The 20,315-nt window shown below is 43.7% G+C and overlaps 1 long non-coding RNA gene across 1 annotated transcript; it reads right to left on the bottom strand.

Moving 5' to 3' along the window:
- Positions 1–1,757: 1,757 nt before the first annotated feature.
- LOC142160591 (uncharacterized) lies at positions 1,758–17,533 on the bottom strand. Its single transcript, XR_012693278.1, has 6 exons — positions 17,460–17,533; positions 12,635–12,751; positions 6,455–6,516; positions 5,271–5,332; positions 2,011–2,047; positions 1,758–1,919 (listed from the first exon to the last, which is right to left on the bottom strand). It is a non-coding gene; the product is annotated as an uncharacterized LOC142160591 (long non-coding RNA).
- Positions 17,534–20,315: the final 2,782 nt, after the last annotated feature.

Raw genomic sequence — 20,315 nt, 5'->3', positions numbered from 1 at the left:
TGTGACACTCCAGGTGTTGTGAAACTACAAGTCCCAGCATGCTTTGCCAGTATATAGCAGCTTATTGCTGGAAGGGTATGCTGGGACTTGTAGTTTCCCTACACATGGAGTGTCACAGGTTAGCCAACACTGTCTTAGATCTTTGTTCCCCAGAGGATTAGATGAGTCCATTGAGTTGAATGGGATTTATTAGGTTTGGGGAAGTTTTCATCTTAGAAGAGTTAGACTAGTTAGTATCTCACAGATTTTATCCCTTAGGTGAAATAGATCAAGTACTATTTAAACTTCCACATATTTTTTAAGGAATACTATGTATTAACCTATAGGGTGTCTGTAGTTAGATTTGCCCATGCTGCACAATAGATTAGAATTTGGTCAAATCCAAAAGGTTTAACTAATTTGGTTGACATCACAGGATATGGAAGAGTTTTTAGACCTGGGTGACCTAAGCATAATATAATTGTTTCTTTTTATGATGTTTAAGTAACTAACAATTGTATAATGAAATGAAGTGTTAAATATATTTTTACTTGCCTACTGCTACAAGTTACTAAAGTAGTAGACAAAATAGATTAATGTTCTAGAAATTGCATAATAAACATAGAGATGTTTAAGGAGAGTAAAGTATAAAATCATACATTGTTTTCTAAGATCATTTTAAACAGACACATAAGATTTTATATTTATATATCTATATTTATATGCTTAGTGATATTGATTTTTTATGAACGAATATAACTTATGACCACCAACCATTTGTAACGGAATTAGAGTTTTTCAGTTTAGTGATGACAGTAATGACCCACCTGTGTTTAATTGTCAGTTGAATTCTATTGGATCAAATTTTCTTTTGAAGGAAGGAGAATTGTAATAAATCTACACTCTCTGATGAAACCACATTGTAAGAAGTGGAGAAACGCGTGAGAACCTTGTCATACTAATTATCTCAACAACATGGAAGCACTTTTCTGATAGAATTTAAATTAAAGATGCCGTTCACTGACGAAAAGTAAGACTGTGGCTGATATATTAAATTGTTTAAATGGGAGATTCTATCCATACCGGCAAGTTAAAGGAATATCTGTGAAGTTTTTAAGCCATGGTGAGCTGCGAGCAAAACCTGATGCTGTCTGTCAGCCAGGCAAGCTATCACACATATGCCATGAGTTTAAGAGAACCCTTTTTCATACAACGAAAGAAGGTTTCATGATTAAGAAGGAAATAAGTGTCAGGACTGGCTAAAGATTACAGTTCTGAACTGAATGAAGATTGGAGAGTTGCAGAAGAACTGTGAAGATTAACTAGACTTCTTCTTTCTGCAAGAATCCATAAGGGTCTGGTGAAACTATGTGTCCACCAATAGCAGAGTGAAAAGGAAACCAGACTGCTACCTTGTTGGCTTTGTTGTACACTAGCCACCAGGGAATGATGTCTGTATGTATACTAGCCACCAGTCAGTAGGATTTGTGTTGTTCATTAGTCACGAAGCTATGGGTCCTTTATTCTATAGTAGACATCAGACTATGGACTTTCTATTGTACATTAATCTCCTGAAATATGGGTCTGTTGGATAGAAATGGGATTTGGGTCACTTTACAGATATATTGCGTTGTACCTAGACAACAGAGTTCTTTGTCAATTAAATAACCATATATTTAGTTAATTCCTCTTTTTATAAGTAAAAAGGTAATATTGATGTACTCTATAGAGTTTCAGACACACATATTGTAAACAAAAAATAAACTCAAAGCAAAAAATTAATGCAGTGTGTGTGATTTATTATAAGCAGGAAATCTTTATGTCCAGAGAACACTGGTTCCAAACTTAGTTGCAGCTACCCATAATCCAGTGCAAGCTCCGGTAGACATCTTCTGATCAATAGGGTGGTCATGTGATCCAGGATCTTTCTTCTTTCATATCTGCATTAATAATGGAAAAATATGTGCTATATTAATTTACCCAGTAAAGGTGTGTATGCTGGTGAGTGTGGGTATGTAGGTCTATACGTACGTGAAGGTCAGCACACTTTGATGATGGGGCCATGTGACTGAAAAGTTGAAAACATGTGATCAGTACCAGATGACGAGAGTGACCATATATCAAAGTCCCATATAATCCTGATGTTAGATAGCCCCATGAATCACTGCCAGGAGAGGTACACTCACCGATATTAGGTGTTTTAACTTGCAGAAAGAAATCTATAGGAGAGTTGTCTTGTGTGTAGATATCATAACCATCCCCATTTATTTATATACAGAGAGTACAGAGAACTCACTCACATCTGTCCCTGCCCCATTGGGTCTTACAATCTAAATTCCCTAACACACACACACAGACAAAGAGAGAGAGACTACGGTCAATGTTGATAGCAGCCAATTAACCTACTAGTATGCTTTTTGGAGTGTGGTAGGAAATCAGAGCACCCGGAGGAAACCCACGCAAACACGGGGAGAACATACAAACTCCTCACAGGTAAGGCCATGGTCGGGAACTCATAACCCCAACGCTGGAAAATTTTTCAATTTGGTCAGAGCATCTAATATAATAGATTAATTTTCACTAATGTTTTAATGTTACAGACTGTTTCAATGTTAGAATTTTTTCGGGTTCTTCTGTGCCGGATTTCATGAAACGTGATTATGTAAACGCTGTGTCCATCCAATCACATAATGCTCTCAAACAAAGGCCCTGTCTCCCACAACTGTGCAATACAAAGGATTCAACAAGAAGTATTGTATTTCTATATCTAATCTAAGCAGATGTGGGAGATACCAGCATAGGGTTGCATTGGGAAACAAGTCACATGACCTCCTCTAGGAGGGACTGACTACAATTGGTGGAGAGCTTTATAGAGATGACTGCTGCAGGATCGAATGGGTTAATACCTTATGTTGATGGCCGAATGGGTTAAACCTTAGCACTAAAGGATTAAAGATGTATTAAATGGTATATTTTCTCTTTTAAATGTAAATATTTAATTCATGGGCACTGTGGCGTCAGTTAGCAATTGGCACGCAGTGCAGGAAAAGGACTAAGTCCTGGCGCTTGGAGTGTAGATGTATTTATTTTCAAATTGTTCATGTATTGATTTATGAGGTAATATGCCATGCTGGAGGAAGCTTGTATTTGTAAGGAAGGAACTCCCATGAAAATGAAGTATTTTCATCTCGGAGTTTCGTTTAGTCTGAATGCACTTCAGGGGGTCATTACCTTTCTATCCTGTGTAGCTTTTTCATTCTGTGTCTTTAAAGCTGCCTGAATAATGGAACAGCGAGTGATTTGGAAAATCACAAATTGATGTAATTTTTTTTCAATTTAATCGTCTTATCTCCAAGTCTAAAAAATATTACATCATGAGGGAAAATATTGGCTGTAATATCTCAGACTTTGTGGTGCCAGCTAGGCTCAGGGGGATGGGGTTATCCCCTGGCAATATGTGTCAGAAACTGTATAAAAAGAGCCCTGTTTGACCATGTTTTGTATTATACCATATAAGCTTCTGGAGAGCACTAGTCACACTAACTAGTGTGTAATTGTCCTTATAAGGACTTCTTCAGCTAATAAACATCACTGCTTCACGATCCCGCTTTTGACGCCTACCTACCTTCTGTAATTCCTGGAACCTGCAGATTAGACCACTCTAATCCGTTATCCGGCTGTTCAGAGGTTAGGACTCAACATCTAATAACAATGCTCTCACCGCTACCCTGGTGCTCTGACCAGTGTGATAGGTGATAGGCCAGGGAGAACCATCCAAACATTTGAGTAACCAGGGGACATTGGTCGTCACCGAAAGAAAAAAAAAGAAAAAATGAAGTGCAGAAGAAAATACTACCCAAACACTCGGGAAAGCGGAGCAACTTAAAAAATCAGACCACCCATGAGCCGATCGCTAATAAGGAACAAAGGGAGTTCCCTCAACAGGAAGGAGCTGGTGTAGAAGTTAAGGGGTTATAAGTAAAGCCAAGGGGTCCAAATCTGGTGGAATTTTTCATCCTTATCGAGTAGATGTTATGTAATCTGTTCCATCTGGGCAATAAAACAAATATAGGAGTAAGACCGCCATAGTGGGGGGCTCAGCTTGTTTCCATGACTTAGCAACTAGGCATCGCGCAGCAGCAAGGATATGGGAAGCCAATTTCGCAGACTGTCTGTTATTATCAATCAGGGGAAAACAGAGAAGAAAAGACCATGGGTCTTTCCGAACGGGACGTGGGAGGAGGGAGGAGAGGAGAACCATGACTCGGTCCCAAAAGGAGGAGATCTTAGGACAGGTCCACCAGATATGTAAAGAGGATCCCATCTGGTCACAACCCCGCCAACATAACGGAGAACTAGAGCGGAACATTTTAATAAGTTTGTCAGGGGTGTAATACCACCGATAGAGTATTTTATATGCGTTCTCCTAAACCAAAGTGGAGATAGAGCTGGTGGCAACCTGTACCCTTATGATCTCCCAATAGTCCTCCTCCGGGGGGTGGGGGGGGGAGCCCAGATCCCTCTTCCACTCCCTCTCATGTCTACCGCCGGGAGGTAAAAGTACATCAAGAATTAAGCTGTATACCTGTAGTTTTTAATACAAAGATGATATCATACCAGTTATCACTTTCAGTCGGCCCCTACACTTGCACTGCAGCTGGTGCAAACAATAAAGTTGCAAACACATACTTATAAAAAAACCCCGGGCTTGAGTCAGCCTCATCCGCATTGGCGCACCCTTGTTGTACATTGCCTGTGTCCATCCCTCCCATCCCTCCACTGTTCTGCCCTTCAAGTCATAGGCAGTCAAAAGTGTCATTTGCAGTTGGACAAGCAGTGAATGTAATTGCGCTCATTGGAGTATATCCCCTTCTGACACCTGTATAGAGCTATTTCAAACAAGATGCTAAATGGACTTACATCATACTTGCCCATAACTCCCCCGGAATTCCCGGGAGACTCTCGATTTCCAGGGTAGGTCTTCCTGGCTCCGGGGAGAGTAGGGCATCCTCCCGAATCTGCCCACTTCCTAGTGAACTGGGCAGAATTAGGGCTGCAATGGCGCGATTCTCAAAGAATCCCGTCATTTTGGCCCCGCCCCCACTGTAAAATGAGGCATTTGCTTCATTGTGTCATGGGGCGTAGCCTAACTTATGTGATTTGTCAAGCCCCGCCCCTGCCACCCATACCCTCTCTGGGAACTCCCGGATGGGTTTAACAAAAAGCTGGCAAGTATGACTTACATCCGATGTTCAATCAGACCCTGTATGCCCTATGTAAAAATATTTTACCGTTATTTGCCCCACAGAGAAGTGGAAACTTTTAACTCCCAGGCTCCTAAGAACTCTTTCATCTGAAACAAAAAAATTAAAAGTCAAAGTTAACTAGTTCATTGACCCGTTCTTACACATTTCTGTTTTAAGCATTTTTTATTTGCAGGGAGAATAAATAATTTCTTCGCTGTCTATCCCTTAGATTGTAGGCTCCTCTGAGCAGGGCCATCTCTCCTCCTGTTTCCACCACTTCTAACTCTGCTCTCCAGCTACTTAGCCCTCCTCCTCAAAGGTCCTCCACCCCACGTCCACTTTCGCTCCCTCCTCCCCTGTCTTCCGCGCCCCCCTTCTTGGGCCCCGTCGTTTTCGGATCCTCCCTCCCCCTTCCCTGCCCTCTCTAGCTGTGCATTGAGCGTACTGAGTTGCTGTGTTTACTGTACTGTGCTGTCTCCCATTGTATTGTGATTTTGTTTGTCTCTGTACGGCGCTGCGGATGCCTTGTAGCGCCTTATAAATAAATATTAATAATAATAATAATAATATCTGAGTAAATAAAAACAAATTATTTCGGTGATGTATTAGGATAAATATATATTTTTGTCTTATGTAGGGTAAAAGTGACATAAATAAGAAAATTGCTCTTACAGGATCACTAATGCCCCAAACTGACATTTTTATTTCTGAAGATAAAACACATAATTCAGTGTTACGCTGACCTTCCACTGTACCGCGTTAGTTCCCCCTTCATACACACAGCGGAAGTCCCTCCCACATCTTCAGAATACCGCCTGATGGGGTCTAAAAAAAGTCTAAAAGCTGCTTCTGTACCTCCCAGTGTTTTCATTTTATTATGAGGTATAAGAGTGCTATGTGCAGCGTCTTTCTAATCAAGAACGTTAATAATAAAGTTACTGCTGAAGGAGGGTGTGTTGTATTTCAAAAAGAAATATAAACTCATGTGTAATGTCGTTTCATTAACTTATGTATTGTCTTAGTGGCGTCGTTGTGATTACGTTATACTTGCCATACTTTTATTAAAGTGTAACATTTACCTTTAGGCTGTCACTCACTATAGTCACACAGATTGGTTTGCACTCCATAGTTGGATGTATTGGGATGAAATCTCAATGGTAAGAAATGGTTTTGCTGTAGGGTAGAGTAGAATGATAACATTTGAATATAGACAAGATGTAACTACATACCATAGGAAATAGACTGAATGTCTTCTCAACCATGTACCCGTTAGACAGAGGCGTATCTGCACCTGTGAAGAGAAGGACAAGGGCTGGGGGTAAATTTAGTGCTAAGCTATGTAATATTTATCTCTTTGTTAAAACATTTGGTATAGAGAAATGTTAGCGCTATATATGGGTATCACATGTAAAGATGTCCTAAACCGAGCTAGTGTTATCTGTCTGGGTTACTCCTGTGTTGTATTAAAACTACACGTATGTGTGCCCCTAGCTAGCACAGAACATGTACATGCAAGCAAGAGAACACACACATGCATTGTGTATGTACAGTATGCATTAACAACATCCCACTGTTTATAGTATTATGAGGTATTTATTTTATTAATTTTTTTTTTTTGCTTGAGTTCTGATGACTTTTTATTGCACATGTGTATCCCGCACTTTGTTGTGTCTGTAAACGTGTGACAAGTACCATTTAGGAAGAGTTTACTAACACACAGATTCAAATCGAAAAGCATCTCAAGATCCACATGGATGTGAATACAGGTGAAATTATGCTCAAATTCTGTACTCTTTTTTTTTTTTCTTTAGTGCAAAATGGCTTTTTCAGTTGTGTTCTGTCAACCTGTTCCACTTGTTAGTGGTAATTGATGTGGATCAACGCCCACTGTCTATCATTGCAAATGGAGTTTTATTTTATATTGGTATGTGTTTTGTATGATAATGTATGGATTTCTGAGACAGTATGAAATATTTGGGTTTTGCAACTGTCTGGAGACAGGTAATCTCATGTTAATTAGACCTTTTCATCACTCAGTGACCAAACTTCTGTTGAGCTTAAAAGATAGGAGGAGGTAATTATACTCTTACTGGTAGACTCCCTGTGCAAGTGGTCACAGGTGAATATGAATACTGCAAGTTAAAATGCGCTCAAAACAAGATTAGAGAAATGTTATATCCTGATGGTAAACATTCAATAGAAAATCACAGACGTAGTGGTGCCGCTAGCAGCAATGTAATAAGGTGTTAAATTCCTTTAGGCTGCTTTATGTGCAGGCTGCATGAAGCACCTGAATTGGTTAGAGGGGCAGAAGGCTGGATTGCCTCCTGCCAGGGTATCTGTGTAAATCTGTATAAAAGGAGGACTGTTTGACCATGTATTTTTATACCATCTGTACATTCTGGATATCACTAGTACCTCAACTAGTAAGTATGTAACTGTCCTTTTTAGGACTTCCTGAGCTAATAAACATCGCTGCTTTATGAACCTGCTTTGACGACTACTTACCTGCTGTAATTCCTGTGACCACAGTTTAGACCAATCTAATCCATTATCCAGCTGTTTTGAGGTTGGGACTCAGCTCCCAGTAGCAACGCTCTGCCCACTACCTGCAGCTCTGATCAGTGTGATAGGCCAGGGGGAACCATCCACAGCAACCCTGATCTGAAGGAAGAGGTCAGGGGTACCAGTGACAGGATACACTAGCTGCGACAGTAATCCAGAAGGACACAGTTCTTGGAGCCACTAAGGAGTCTAGTGGTGGCAACAGCTAAAGCCCCTCCTACTGCGGTTAGAGGGCGCATTTGGGAGAAAGAAATGTGACGGTGGCGAGACAACCCCAGCTGGTCCCCAGCAACACAACAGACAGGAGGCATAGGAGGTCCATCCGGTTACACCTAGTGGGCTACTTTGTTATTACAATGCCTTAATTAGACAGTCTACCCTAAATAGGAAATTACATGAATGATCAGAGGGAATGCGTGGCTGTGATCTGCATAGGTTAAATGAGTTTCCTGAGCTTAACTTTATTGCCCAATTACCTGGGCTGAGTAACCAAATGTTTTCAAACACATTTATCTAAGGGGAAATCATGTACATTCTTATTTATCAGTTTAATATTTTATTTAGACCCTCACCCTGACAATGGCCTTACACCTTACTCATGTGTGCCCGTGTCCAGTGTTTGTCTTGACACAACCCCGCAGTATGACTGAGTGTACAATTGTTTAAAAGTGCTATTTCTTCTATTGATGCTGCTTCTCTTCAATAAACCTGTGTTTGTTCATCTGGATATTTTCCAGGGTGTAGGACGGCGGTTCCCAAACTATCACAGGGGTGCCGCGATCGCCATAGTAAAAAAAGAAAAAAACGAAAAAAACTGAAAAGAAAAACAAAAAAACCTTACCCATCATCCAGCGCTGGATCCTCCACCTCACTGACTGCCGGGCGTGACCTCATCACGACCGTCAGCCTCAGTGACGAGCAGCAGCAGAGAGGACGTCAGGAAAGAAGGTAAGTAAAGGAGAGTGAAGGGGGCCACAGAGAGACACTGAAGGGGGACAGAGAGAGACACTGAAGGGGGACAGAGAGAGACACTGAAGGGGGACAGAGAGAGACACTGAAGGGGGACAGAGAGAGACACTGAAGGGGAACAGAGAGAGACACTGAAGGGGGACAGAGAGAGACACTGAAGGGGGACACAGAGAGAGACACTGAAGGGGGACAGAGAGAGACACTGAAGGGGAACAGAGAGAGACACTGAAGGGGGACAGAGAGAGACACTGAAGGGGGACACAGAGAGAGACGCTGAAGGGGGACAGAGAGAGACACTGAAGGGGGACAGAGAGAGACACTGAAGGGGCGCAGAGAGAGACACTGAAGGGGCGCAGAGAGAGACACTGAAGGGGGACACAGAGAGACACTGAAGGGGGACAGAGAGAGACACTGAAGGGGGACAGAGAGAGACACTGAAGGGGAACAGAGAGAGACACTGAAGGGGGACAGAGAGAGACACTGAAGGGGAACAGAGAGAGACACTGAAGGGGGACAGAGAGAGACACTGAAGGGGGACACAGAGAGAGACGCTGAAGGGGGACAGAGAGAGACACTGAAGGGGGCCACAGAGAGACACTGAAGGGGGACAGAGAGAGACACTGAAGGGGGACAGAGAGAGACACTGAAGGGGAACAGAGAGAGACACTGAAGGGGGACAGAGAGAGACACTGAAGGGGGACACAGAGAGAGACGCTGAAGGGGGACAGAGAGAGACACTGAAGGGGGACAGAGAGAGACACTGAAGGGGCGCAGAGAGAGACACTGAAGGGGCGCAGAGAGAGACACTGAAGGGGGACACAGAGAGAGACACTGAGACACTGAAGGGGACACAGAGAGAGACGCTGAAGGGGGACAGAGAGAGACACTGAAGGGGGACAGAGAGAGACACTGAAGGGGGACACAGAGAGAGACGCTGAAGGGGGACAGAGAGAGACACTGAAGGGGCACAGAGAGAGACACTGAAGGGGGACAGAGAGACACTGAAGGGGGACAGAGACACTGAAGGGGGACAGAGAGACGCTGAAGGGGGGACACAGAGAGACAGGCTGAAGGGGGGCACAGAGAGACAGGCTGAAGGGGGGCACAGAGAGACAGGCTGAAGGAGGGGGACAGAGAGACAGGCTGAAGGGGGACACAGAGAGACAGGCTGAAGGAGGGGGACAGAGAGACAGGCTGAAGGAGGGGGACAGAGAGAGATGCTGAAGGGGGGACAGATTGTGAGCTGATGAAGAGGAACACAGAGTGTGAGATGGCGAAAAGGGGAACACAGGGTGTGAGCTGATGAAGAGGGGGAAACAGTGTGAGATGGCGAAGGGGATACAGAGTGATATGGTGAAGGGGTGCAGTGATATGATAAAGGGACACAATGTTATGGTGAAGGGGTCTAAATACATCTTACGTCATTTTGACCCAACTACTTAAAAAACAGGACTACCCGGTAATTATTTTTGCTTAGGGGTGCCTTGGAAAGATTATGGTGACCCTAAGGGTGCCTCGAGCTGAGAAAGTTTGGGAACCACTGGTGTAGGATGTTTTCAGACTTCCACGGTACTGGATTTGGCTGAAGGTATCTCTGTAAACGCTGATCTGATGGTGTCATTGCCGATCACCTTCGGTCATACTCCCAACCAGTAGGCCATAGGAAAAAGACTCTGGGCATCCTGGTGTCGTGACGTTTGGCTACAATCTCCTGTCTGACCTCCTCAGACAACTCTCTGGCTTTCTTTCTTTTCTCCATACTCAATGCAATACACTCAGTGACACAAATCAGGATAATTAGTCATTTTCTCTATTCAGGCTTGTTTAATGAGTGATTTTTATATTGCAGGCAAATGCTACTCACCAGAGAGATTCACTGGCTTGAAATCTAATTGTTTCTAACTATTTCTAAAATGTGGCAATAACTTTGTGTCATTTAAAGATATATGTATGTTTGGAATAAGCTAAGACCTAGTAATGATTTTTGTGTTTTATCCCCCAGCAAAGCAAATTAATATATATGTGGATACCAAAATATTTTTAATTAAATGGAGCATTATTAGAAAAAACTGCAAATGCGACGGGAGCTCTTCAGAGCTGGTACAGCATTGTCTAAGAGATTGTTGTGTTTTCCCAAGCCACAGCTCTATGGATTCATTACAGATGAAGACCCTGGATATAGTTCTGCAATAAATAGGGTGAATGAGGGATATTTCAGGGTGGTATTAATTCAATTAAAGTAATATTTACACTGCTGTCTGCTTTTTCTTTAGATTTGCCTTTGGTGCAGTACATGTCCCATTGGACCTTGGGTGACAGGGCATGCTGGCACTTGTGGTTCCACAAGTGCCAGCATGCCATGGCAGCCAGGGCATGCTGGGATGATCCGCATTATATTTTGTGGACCCAATCTCCCTTGTGAATCCAGTCACATGTTGACCCACTTGGGGCTGGTTTGGCATTATGACAGGGTAACCCCACTCTGCAGGTTTCCTTGCAGACAAAGCCTAGTGCTGTTTATAGTAAAATCAGAGGGACCCCATGCTTTTTAGTCCACTGATTTTGTTAGTACCAGCCTAGGCTGGCAGCACTAGGATTGGTTAAGCTGTTTGGGTATTGACAGTGCTGCCAGCCTGGTGCTGGTCAGAGTAAAATTGGGGGGGCAGATTGTCCTGGAAATGGTGAACTACCCAGAAAGCAGGAGCTTTTAAACTAGCTGTATATCATCATCACCATCACCATTTATATAGCGCCACTAATTCCACAGCGCTGTACAGAGAACTCACTCACATCAGTCCCTTTGGGGCTTACAGTCTAAATTCCCTAACATACACACACACAGACCGAGAGAGAAAGAGAGGCTAGGGTCAATTTTTGATAGCAGCCAATTAACCTACCAGTATGTTTTTGGAGTGTGGGAGGAAACCGGAGCACCCGGAGGAAACCCACACAACACGGGGAGAACATACAGACTCCACACAGATAAGGCCATGGTCGGGAATTGAACTCAGGACCCCAGCGCTGTGAGGCAGAAGTGCTAACCACTGAGCCACCGTGCTGCCCATCATCAGGAGGGTTATGGGCCTGATTCATGTTTGTACAAACTTAATAATATGTTATATGGTAAATTAAATTAAATTAACAACTTTTAGCAGTATAATCACTAAAGAAAATTGGTTAATTTTTTCTTTAACATTAAATAAAGAAAGATGCCTTTCCTGCATACTGTACATACAATGTCTAGCTGGTGGCATGCATATGTGTAGTTTTAAAACAAGGACAATGCTGTGGCAATCATACTCACCCTTGGCACACTCTCCGCACACCCTTGGCACACCCATACCGTACACAGCCAACTATACTCCACCCTTCCTTACCCCACTCTCCCTCTCAAGACGCAGGCAGTTGTAAATGTCACTTGTATCAGACATCAATTGCATGTAATAAAGGTCCAATTCGGAGCATACGCAGAGCAAGCTCACACAAGATACAGCAAACGGACTAACAACCAGACATGAATCAGACCCTGCGTGAGCAGAGGGGAAAATAAGCAATATGTGATTTCAGGTGGAAAAAATGGGACAGCTCTAAGAAAAAGTGGGACAACGGGATCCATGCTGCAGATGTTTTAGGGTGGAAACCTCACAAGTTGTGTTCCATATGTCGCTATGATAGAGTCCCTGGATAATCTAAATGTACATACATAAAATTGGCATTACATGTAACACACACACATAGAACAACCCTGTATACAGTATTATGTAGATTTCTGTACTGTAATATTATATTATAAGCTACAAATGCATATTGTATGGAGTCTAATACAAATGTAGAGAATATGTAGTGGGAGACTGCATTATAGATAAAATACTCACTTTCTACCCCAGTATCTGAGCCACTGGGGGTGGGAAAACTGATGGACGATGGAAGGAGAATCCCAACGAAGACAACCAAATACAGCAACTTCCACATCATTACTGCGGGAGGTGGAACTGAATACAACGATCACAGGAGGCAACGTGCGGGATGTACAGAGAAACACAATGATATGAATAAAGGGAAGAAAATATGTAATACTATAGAAGAATATAACATATTAGAGAAATAATGGTGGATAAGATATTATGGATTTATGAGACAAGGGAAGATTCATCACATTAAGTAGAATCGTCAGGTGCTGTTGGCTGATAATATAAGATGATGAGATCAAGAGACTGTTGAAGATAAATTTATGACAGATTGCTGAGATAGATTAATACTATCGGATACAGGTACAGATTAGTGAGATCGATTGTTAAGATTGCAGAGATCAAATACTGGGACAGATTAAGGAGACAGGTTGCTGAAGTCAGATTACTAACATCCGAATTGTACATTGTCTATAGCTGGGTACACACCAATGTAATCTTAGTTCAGATGCAATTTATGTAATGATTTCACAAGTGAAACCTCGGATAAACCTGCTGATTCATGCATACACATCTACAAGATTTACCTTTAGATCTGTGATCTTCATAACTCATAACCATCTGCAGAAAAGATCGAGACTCTGCACACTACAGAGATCTGCCTAGGCTGCTGGTCATGAGTGTGTACACACTACAGAGATCTGCCTACGCTGCTGGTCATGAGTGTGTACACACTACAGAGATCTGCCTACGCTGCTGGTCATGAGTGTGTACACACTACAGAGATCTGCCTACGCTGCTGGTCATGAGTGTGTACACACTACAGAGATCTGCCTAGGCTGCTGGTCATGAGTGTGTACACACTACAGAGATCTGCCTAGGCTGCTGGTCATGAGTGTGTACACACTACAGAGATCTGCCTACGCTGCAGGTCATGAGTGTGTACACTCTACAAGGATCTGCCTACGCTGCTGGTCATGAGTGTGTACACACTACAGAGATCTGCCTACGCTGCTGGTCATGAGTGTGTACACACTACAGAGATCTGCCTAGGCTGCTGGTCATGAGTGTGTACACACTACAGAGATCTGCCTACGCTGCTGGTCATGAGTGTGTACACACTACAGAGATCTGCCTACACTGCTGGTCATGAGTGTGTACACACTACAGAGATCTGCCTAGGCTGCTGGTCATGAGTGTGTACACACTACAGAGATCTGCGTAGGCTGCTGGTCATGAGTGTGTACACACTACAGAGATCTGCCTACACTGCTGGTCATGAGTGTGTACACACTACAGTGATCTGCCTACACTGCTGGTCATGAGTGTGTACACACTACAGAGATCTGCCTAGGCTGCTGGTCATGAGTGTGTACACACTACAGAGATCTGCCTAGGCTGCTGGTCATGAGTGTGTACACACTACAGAGATCTGCCTAGGCTGCTGGTCATGAGTGTGTACACACTACAGAGATCTGCCTATGCTGCAGGTCATGAGTGTGTACACACTACAGAGATCTGCCTACGCTGCTGGTCATGAGTGTGTACACACTACAGTGATCTGCCTACGCTGCTGGTCATGCGTGTGTATACACTACAATGATCTGCCTACGCTGCTGGTCATGAGTGTGTACACACTACAGAGATCTGCCTACACTGCTGGTCATGAGTGTGTACACACTACAGAGATCTGCCTACGCTGCTGGTCATGAGTGTGTACACACTACAGAGATCTGCCTACGCTACTGGTCATGAGTGTGTACACACTACAGAGATCTGCCTACGCTGCTGGTCATGAGTGTGTACACACTACAGTGATCTGCCTACGCTGCTGGTCATGAGTGTGTACACACTACAGAGATCTGCCTACGCTGCTGGTCATGAGTGTGTACACACTACAGTGATCTGCCTACGCTGCTGGTCATGCGTGTGTATACACTACAATGATCTGCCTACGCTGCTGGTCATGAGTGTGTACACACTACAGAGATCTGCCTATGCTGCTGGTCATGAGTGTGTACACTCTACAGAGATCTGCCTAGGCTGCTGGTCATGAGTGTGTATACACTACAGTGATCTGCCTACGCTGCTGGTCATGAGTGTGTACACACTACAGAGATCTGCCTGCACTGCTGGTCATGAGTGTGTACACACTACAGAGATCTGCCTACGCTGCTGGTCATGAGTGTGTACACACTACAGAGATCTGCCTATGCTGCTGGTCATGAGTGTATACACACTAAAGAGATCTGCCTAGGCTGCTGGTCATGAGTGTGTACACATTACAGAGATCTGCCTACGCTGCTGGTCATGAGTGTGTACACACTACAGTGATCTGCCTACGCTGCTGGTCATGAGTGTGTACACACTACAGTGATCTGCCTACACTGCTGGTCATGAGTGTGTACACACTACAGAGATCTGCCTACGCTGCTGGTCATGAGTGTGTACACTCTACAGAGATCTGCCTACGCTGCTGGTCATGAGTGTGTACACACTACAGTGATCTGCCTACGCTGCTGGTCATGAGTGTGTACACACTACAGAGATCTGCCTACGCTGCTGGTCATGAGTGTGTACACACTAGAGATCTGCCTATGCTGCTGGTCATGAGTGTGTACACACTACAGAGATCTGCCTATGCTGCTGGTCATGAGTGTGTACACACTACAGAGATCTGCCTATGCTGCTGGTCATGAGTGTGTACACACTACAGTGATCTGCCTACGCTGCTGGTCATGAGTGTGTACACACTACAGAGATCTGCCTACGCTGCTGGTCATGAGTGTGTACACACTACAGTGATCTGCCTACGCTGCTGGTCATGAGTGTGTACACACTACAGAGATCTGCCTGCGCTGCTGGTCATGAGTGTGTACACACTACAGTGATCTGCCTACGCTGCTGGTCATGAGTGTGTACACACTACAGTGATCTGCCTACGCTGCTGGTCATGAGTGTGTACACACTACAGAGATCTGCCTACGCTGCTGGTCATGAGTGTGTACACACTACAGAGATCTGCCTACACTGCTGGTTATGAGTGTGTACACACTACAGAGATCTGCCTGCACTGTTGGTCATGTGTGTGTACACACTACAGAGATCTGCCTATGCTGCTGGTCATGAGTGTGTACACACTACAGAGATCTGCCTACGCTGCTGGTCATGAGTGTGTACACACTACAGAGATCTGCCTATGCTGCTGGTCATGAGTGTGTACACACTACAGAGATCTGCCTACACTGCTGGTCATGAGTGTGTACACACTACAGAGATCTGCCTATGCTGCTGGTCATGAGTGTGTACACACTACAGAGATCTGCCTACACTGCTGGTCATGAGTGTGTACACACTACAGAGATCTGCCTGCACTGTTGGTCATGAGTGTGTACACACTACAGAGATCTTCCTGCACTGTTGGTCATGAGTGTGTACACACTACAGAGATCTGCCTGCACTGTTGGTCATGAGTGTGTACACACTACAGAGATCTGCCTACGCTGCTGGTCATGAGTGTGTACACTCTACAGAGATCTGCCTGCACTGTTGGTCATGAGTGTGTACACACTAGAGATCTGCCTGCACTGTTGGTCATGAGTGTGTACACACTAAAGAGATCTGCCTACACTGCTGGTCATGAGTGTGTACACACTACAGAGATCTGCCTACACTGCTGGTCATGAGTGTGTACACACTACAGAGATCTGCCTGCACTGTTGGTCATGCGTGTGTACACACTACAGAGATCTGCCTATGCTGCTGGTCATGAGTGTGTACACACTACAGAGATCTGCCTACGCTGCTGGTCATGAGTGTGTACACACTACAGAGATCTGCCTATGCTGCTGGTCATGAGTGTGTACACTCTACAGAGATCTGCCTACACTGCTGGTCATGAGTGTGTACACACTACAGAGATCTGCCTATGCTGCTGGTCATGAGTGTGTACACACTACAGAGATCTGCCTGCACTGTTGGTCATGAGTGTGTACACACTACAGAGATCTTCCTGCACTGTTGGTCATGAGTGTGTACACACTACAGAGATCTGCCTGCACTGTTGGTCATGAGTGTGTACACACTACAGAGATCTGCCTACGCTGCTGGTCATGAGTGTGTACACTCTACAGAGATCTGCCAGCACTGTTGGTCATGAGTGTGTACACACTAGAGATCTGCCTGCACTGTTGGTCATGAGTGTGTACACACTAAAGAGATCTGCCTACGCTGCTGGTCATGAGTGTGTACACACTACAGAGATCTGCCTACACTGCTGGTCATGAGTGTGTACACACTACAGAGATCTGCCTACGCTGCTGGTCATGAGTGTGTACACACTACAGAGATCTGCCTACGCTGCTGGTCATGAGTGTGTACACACTACAGAGATCTGCCTACGCTGCTGGTCATGAGTGTGTACACACTACAGAGATCTGCCTACGCTGCTGGTCATGAGTGTGTACACACTACAGAGATCTGCCTGCACTGTTGGTCATGAGTGTGTACACACTGCCACATTTCCCCAACATCTTCCTGTCGCTGATCGTGGTTTTTAGAAAGTTTAGAAAACCAAATTAACAGATGTTATGTGTTTTTGTGCGATAAAACATGATCGTGGGAGCGTATACACCCTTGAACCATCTGAACAGACGGTTGTGAATCGTGTGATCTGTTCAATAATTACATAGATCTGTACCCAGCTTTAGGCTGTTAAGCTGGGACTGTAATAAGGACAATTATAAACACATAGAGCAATCAGAGCATTCTGCATTGAATATCTCAGACTTACCCGAGTCTCAGCAGGAGATCACTGAGGTTTCATCTGATGGAGCAATGGCTACAGGGGCAGATTTTATAGAAAAATATTTTGCAATTAAACCTATCTCAGACGTATCAAATGTGTAACCTGATTGGTTTATTCCAAAGTAAACTTAGTGCCCAGTATATGTAGATGCTGGGAGCTGTGCCTGTGTAAACTAAGGAAGAATGTGAGTTATGTTCATTTAACTCTTTCAGTGACTACATTGCAGCACAGGATACAGCAAGACTTCATATCATGTGGACTGAGCTACAGCCAGGTGGTCCATCTTGGTGGACCATCATTGTACTAATATACAACCACAGGGGTTACAGATTGGTATGGTAAAGAGAAGGAACAGGAGATGTTTACAGTGAGCAGCAAAATACCCATAAAAGAATAGAGATAGATTACAAACCCTCCTGATTCAACACCACTGAATCCTACGATAACTCTTATTGTACTTAATTATGGTTTATAAATTATATTGGATTACTTAGAAAATGATGCGTTTAATTGAGACAGCCATCAGCCTGTAAACAAGATAAGACCATGAAAGTCGGAAAGAAGAATATAGACACCAGTAAATCTGCTGATGTGTTTGGTGCTTATAAAGGGGAAAAATAATACTGTCCATGTCCAGTACTGGACTGGACTTTTACCAGACTTGCAGTGATTTTCTTCCTTTAGACAGCATGAAAACAAATCCCCTAACTGAGCAATAAATATCTAACATTTTCCAGCACTTTGCTCAAGTAGTAAGTTAGAGATAGACAACTTTTGTGCTGCAGTCCCAGCTCATTGCTCCGCATGCAGAGGGTTTTTGCAAACTTCTCAGGCCCCTCAATCTCATGGGGGGGGGGGGGGGGGTTCTATTGACTTGAAATTTCTGGAAAGAGTTCCTCTGGTGGGTTCTCTCTCCTCATCTTGGATTGCACTTGCAAAGGTTTTTTGGTGGGGTTACATCCCCTTGACTTAGCAGATTTAACAGAATGGTAGGTCTATCCTTCTCTGCCTGTATAAACATTATTTGGTTTTTCAGTCTTTGCCAAGTTGATTTTTGAGAGTTTTATTCTCACATAGCTCTTTTTCTACCTCTTCTGACACCACCACTCGCAGAGGTAAAAGTGTCAATGCCTAGGTCAGAGATGTTGTCACTTCCCAGATTCTGCTACCTCCAAACAATCAGAGAGCAGCATTTACCTTACTCTGGGTAGAGAAGAAGAGGTCGACATTCAGAGGTCTCCATCAGAAGGTAGAGCCTACAGGTAGTAAATGTTACCATATGCTATTATCTGAGTTTTGAGCTCCATCCATTTTCCACTGTCTTGTTTCTGACTGACCTGATAGTGTGTAACCCCTTATTGTTTTCTACTGTAAAGGGTATGTCATGCACCGGATTCTCAGGTTCTGTTACTTGCTCCTCCGTTGTCTTTCTTGGCTGTGTTTGTGATTCACTGTGCTGATCTCAGGTCTCCTTGCAGGGTGCTGCCCAACCGGTCTCAACTTCAGAGATCCCTCCTAAACCAGTGCCTGGGTGCCTTCATCTTGGATTCTGTCACCTGCCCCCTCTCAGCCAGTCAGAGTGCTGCATCAGCTCACCTGACCGCAGCCACCACATCAGGGGATAGCAGTTTCTATAGAAGGATTTCCTTGAGCTATAACCCATTGCCAGTGCAATGTTGATTAGATGCAAACCTGGTCTCTAGCAGCCTGCAGTCTAGTCTGTAATGTCTGCTCAGATAACGCAGTCTGCAATCCGGTTACAGCCCACTCCAGTAATCCAGGTTCGGTCCTATCCAGCAATCTAGTTGCAGTCTGGTTCAGCAATCTGGTTCCAGTCTTGTCTCTCCTGCTAAATCTGATCACTGTCTTGCTTTTCTCGACTTCTTGCCAGTCTCCAGTGCCACTCATATTTAGTAATCCTGTGAACTCTCAGCAACCACCACCTGGCCCAGTTCTTCAGCTACAGAAAAATCCTCAGGAGTAACAGGGTATTTATGTGTTGATAGGTGTGTGTACAATTCAGGGCTCACCTTGATATATGGCACAGTGTCTCTACCCAAATCTTGGTAGCAATTCTTGGGATGGTTGTATATTTTTATCCCTACTGGTGGTTGGCTCGGGAAACCCTTGCCGGACTCGTGGATAGTGAGTTAAGAAGGAACACACACAGTTGACTGAGGTCATAGGTCACCTGGCACATATATTAGATAACTGTATCTAGGAGTAGTGTCATTGGGCGTAACAGTGGGCATGACATAAATACTGATGACTCCCTATTGCTCCCTATATGGGACTACTGGGTGCTGTACAAACAAAAAACACCATGAACCTTTGGAGATGACCCCCTCGGACAGAGCTCCATCTAGCAGAATTTTCTATTCATTCTCATATACAATAGTAGGATCGTTTTCAAGGTGTTTGTAGAAGGATTGTCGAAGGGCTTATTTCACATAATTTGCAGTATCTAAAATCTCCACTCCCTCTCCCTTGTCCGCTGGCTTAATAGTAATTGATTTATCTGCTTGTAATTCTTTTAAAGCTATCCACTCTTTTTTTTATATATTATGCTTATTTTTATATATAGTTTTAATGTAATCCTTATGGCATCATTATTTAAATTCCATCATTTTAGCATTATACAAGCATTGTAACAATGAACTTTTTTTGATGTAAAGTGTTAAAAAATAGATTTGAATCTAAATGTAGTAAATTCACTACTAATGGAGTCTTACATCCCATATGTTGAGTTTGGAAAACATCAACATCAACAATTGGGACAACATCTTCTCCCTTAGTATTCATGGTATTGTTATTTCCCCATAGATCCTCCAAAAATTCTAA

The sequence above is a fragment of the Mixophyes fleayi genome, chromosome 6 (genome assembly GCF_038048845.1).
Source record: "Mixophyes fleayi isolate aMixFle1 chromosome 6, aMixFle1.hap1, whole genome shotgun sequence".
NCBI classification, from domain to species: Eukaryota; Metazoa; Chordata; class Amphibia; order Anura; family Limnodynastidae; genus Mixophyes; species Mixophyes fleayi.
The sequence above is the reverse complement of the archived record's forward strand: the minus strand, read 5'-3'. Positions and strand labels throughout refer to the sequence as shown.